A 4526-nucleotide genomic window follows, 5' to 3' on the forward strand; every position below is an offset into this window, starting at 1 on the left:
TGTCTCTGCTTTTTAATATGCTATCTAGGTTGGTCATAACCCTCCTTCCAAGGAGGAAGCGTCTTTTAATTTCATGGCTGCAATCACCATCTGCAGTGATTTTGGAGCCCCAAAAAATAAAGTCTGACAGTGTTTCCCCTGTTTCCCCATCTGTTTCCCATGAAGTGATGGGACCAGATGCCATGATCTTCGTTTTCTGAATGTTGAGCTTTAAGCCAACTTTTTCACTCTCCTCTTTCACTCTTATCAAGAGGCTTTTTAGTTCCTCTTCACTTTCTGCCATAAGGATGGTGTCATCTGCATATCTGAGGTTATTGGTATTTCTCCCGGCAATCTTGATTCCAGCTTGTGCTTCCTCCAGCCCGGTATTTCTCATGATATACTCTGCATAGAAGTTAAATAAGCAGGGTGAAAATATACAGCCTTGACATACTCCTTTTCCTATTTGGAACCACTCTGTTGTTCCATGACCTGTATATAGGTGTCTCAAGAGGCAGGTCAGGTGGTCTAGTATTCCCATTTCTTTAGAATTTTCCACAGTTTATTGTGATCCACACAGTCAAAGGCTTTGTCGTAATTAATAAACCAGAAATAGATGTTTTTCTGGACCTCTCTTCCTTTTTTGATGATCCAGCGGATGTTGGCAATTTGATCTCTGGTTTCTCTGCCTTTTCTAAAACCAGCTTGAACATCTGGAAGTTCACGGTTCACATATTGCTGAAGCCTGGCTTGGAGAATTTTGAGCATTACTTTACTAGCATGTGAGATGAGTGCAATTGTGTGGTAGTTTGAGCATTCTTTGGCATTGCCTTTCTTTGGGATTGGAATGAAAACAGACCTTTTCCAGTCCTGTGGCCACTGCTGAGTTTTCCAAATGTGCTGGCATATTGAGTGCAGCACTTTCACAGCATCATCTTTCAGGATTTGAAATAGCTCAACTGGAATTCCATCACCTCCACTAGCTTTGTTCGTAGTGATGCTTTCTAAGGCCCACTTGACTTCACATTCCAGGATGCCTGGCTCTAGGTGAGTGATCACACCATCATGATTATCTTGGTAGTGAAGATCTTTTTTGTACAGTTCTGTGTATTCTATATAATGGCTAACCAAGCATTATATATATATATATATATATATATAAAATGTATTTTGGGGCTTCCCTGATAGCTCAGTTGGTAGGGAGTCCGCCTGCAATGCAGGAGACCCTGGTTCAATTCCTGGATTGGAAAGATCCCCTGGAGGAGGGATAGGCTACCTATCCCTAGTTTTCTGGGCTTCCCTTGTGGCTCAGCTGGTAAAGAATCTGCATGCAATGCAGGAGACTTGGGTTTGATCCCTGAGTTCGGAAGATCCCCTGGAGAAGGGAAAGGGTACCCACTCCAGTATTCTGGCCTGGAGAATTCCATGGACTGTATAGTCCATGAGGTCGGACACGACTGACTTTCACTTCACTTCAAAAGTATTTTATTTGGTATCTACAGAGAAAATACAAAGAAATACAGTAATATCAAAAAGAATTAAGAAGCCATAATAATTCACATCTGCCTTTGTCTCTTCATTAAGAGTAAACTGGGAAATTGTAAGCCAAAATTCTTTCAGTTCAGTTCAGTTCAGTTCAGTTGCTCAGTCGTGTCTGACTCTTTGCGACTCCATGGATCACAGCACACCAGGCCTCCCTGTCCATCACCAACTCCCAGAGTTCACCCAGCCTCACGTCCATAGAGTCAGTGATGCCATCCAGCCATCTCATCCTCTGTCGTCCCCTTCTCCTGCCCCCAATCCCTCCCAGCATCAGGGTCTTTTCCAATGAGCCAACTCTTCACATGAGGTGGCCAAAGTATTGGAGTTTCAGCTTTAGCATCATTCCTTCCAAAGGAGTCCCAGGGCTGATCTCCTTCAGAATGGACTGTTTGGATCTCCTTGCAGTCCAAGGGACTCTCAAGAGTCTTCTCCAACACCACAGTTCAAAAGCATCAATTCTTCGGCGCTCAGCCTTCTTCACAGTCCAACTCTCACATCCATACATGACCACAGGAAAAACCATAGCCTTGACTAGACGAACCTTTGTTGGCAAAGTAATATCTCTGCTTTTGAATATGCTATCTAGGTTGGTCATAACCCTCCTTCCAAGGAGTAAGTGTCTTTTAATTTCATGGCTGCAGTCACCATCTGCAGTGATTTTGGAGCCCAAAAAAATAAAGTCTGACACTGTTTCCGCTGTTTCCCCATCTATTTCCCATGAAGTGATGGGACCGGATGCTATGATCTTCGTTTTCTGAATGTTGAGCTTACTTCCACGCCAGTTGAGGAAGTGTATGTGTACCCACGGAACTCTGTTCAATGTTATGTGGCAGCCTGGAAGGGAGGGAAGTTTGGGGGAGAATGGATACACGCACATGTGTGGCTAAATCCCTTTGCTGTCCACCTGAAACTATCACATTGTTCATCAGCTATACCCCCACACAAAATAAAAAGTTTAAAAAAAGTGTATGTGTATCAAAATGGAGAACTTGACCAATTGAATACATCTGGACTGGTAAGCTCTTGATAGAGTTCATAAAATGAGTTTGGGAATTGTATATAGCTGGATTTTTTGGAGAACTTTTTACTTCAACAGTTCTTGAGACTCACCATATTGTCTTTCCTGAGCTGTTCCATTATTAAGCAGTCCAATCAGCTTCTCTTTTGCTCTTTTCTCCATGTTTCACAGGACTCAGCACTTCTCTCACTGTGGACTTTTTTCCATTAACCTATTTTGCATTTGATTAACTTGCTTTGGGCAGCCTTTCATGAGTCAATTTTTTGACTGTTTGGAGTATGCAGTTACACCCTCTCCTCTGGTGGAAAATTCCAGTGACCTTAAAGGTATTCATTCCACTTGGGTTCAGAACTGTCTTGAGCACTGATAGTTTGTCTTTTCCTCATATTCATCATATGGTGAGTTATGAGTATACGCCAAGTACTAGGCTATTTCACCTGTTCCTTTGTGAGCATCCAAGTTGATAAACTCTGAAGTCCCATTATGGCCTTTATTAGGATTCTCCAGATACTGATTGTGGTTCTCAGTGGGACAATACCTGTAGGAAAAGCCATAATCTGTAAGATAACCCTGTCTGGATTTCTGTAACCCGGAAGTAGATTCAGTGCTTTTGTATCACTGTGAGCGTATTCATTTTCATGTATATGTTCCAGTATATCCAACATTTGGATACCTAGCTGCAAGACAGTTGCCTTTTTTAAAGTACCATTTTAGTCTGAGATCTTCTATGAGTCCACTTCCCCTGGAGGAGGGCATGGCTACCCACTCCAGTATTCTTGCCTGGAGAATCCCATGGACAGAGGAGCCTGGGGGGCTACAGTCCATAGGGTTGTAAGGAGTCAGACACTAAGCACAGAGCACAGTCTTTCCATTACCATAAATCTGTAACTTCTTCCCTTGAATTCCGTAATACCAGATCTGTAAAAAGAGGAATTCCTAAATAAGGATGTAGTTTGGGTTCTATCCACCTTTTGATAGTATTCTGGGGGGAGCTCTTGAAAAAATTTAAATTCTGATAATAGCCATTTTCTTGATATTCTGCTTTTATTATGGTTATCCTGTCTCCATCTGGTTTACTTGTGCATACACGCTCAGTCGCTTCAATTGTGTCTGACTCTTTGAGACCCTATGGACCATAGCCTGCCAGGCTCCTCTGTCCATGGGATTCTCCAGGCAAGAATACTGGAGTGGGTTGCCATGCCCTCCTCCAGGGGCTTTTCCCAACCCAGGGATCAAACTGATGTCTCCTGTGTCTCCTGCATTGCAAGTGGATTCTTTACACACTGAGCCACCTGGGAAGCCCAATTTCTTTGTGGGGAAAGTGAAATATAGCAAACCAAATGCTCCAGAGCCAGTCATCTTGCTCAGTACCCATTGTTTTCATTCTGTGTCATACAGAACCTTGCCTTTTGGAAGTGGAACAGGCGTTTGTATCTCCCATTTCTTCTTGGTGGCATCACTTCAACCACGGAAGCAGGCACCGGGGCAGAGCGTGGTGTCTCACTCCGGTGCAGCTCCTTCCCGAGTCTGGGGCACAGGCAGACAGCAGGGACCAGAAGTGAGAGAAGGACCCGGGACTCAGGAGTGAGAGAGGGCCAAGCAGTCCCTTGGGCCCCCAGTGCCAGGGGCCTGGCAAGTTTGAGGACCAGAATTTTATATTCTTGAGACCTGTGTGACTAGCTCAAAGTTTCTCAATCTATTGAGATACCTGATAGTAAAAACGTTTTTTTTTTTTTTGTTTGGGGAATTCCCTGGTGGTCCAGTGATTAGGATTTGGTGCTTTCAATGCCACTGCCTGGGTTCAATCCCTGGTCAGGGAACTGAGATCCTGCAAGACCCACAGCATGGCAAAAAAAAAAAAAAATTTAAATTTTGACTTTATGTCTCTAATCAATTCTGAATATAAAGATCCAGAAACTGTGATCCTAAACATCCAGTAACTGTCATGACCCTTCAGAGTCAACAGTGGAATGCTGGATACCGTGGG

General features: G+C 43.5%; 1 pseudogene; it reads right to left on the reverse strand.

The window, feature by feature from the left end:
- Nucleotides 1-2229: 2229 nt before the first annotated feature.
- LOC102401634 lies at nucleotides 2230-3996 on the reverse strand (annotated as a pseudogene).
- Between the last annotated feature and the right edge of the window lie 530 nt (nucleotides 3997-4526).

This window comes from Bubalus bubalis, chromosome 3 (assembly GCF_019923935.1).
Source record: "Bubalus bubalis isolate 160015118507 breed Murrah chromosome 3, NDDB_SH_1, whole genome shotgun sequence".
NCBI classification, from domain to species: domain Eukaryota; kingdom Metazoa; phylum Chordata; class Mammalia; order Artiodactyla; family Bovidae; genus Bubalus; species Bubalus bubalis.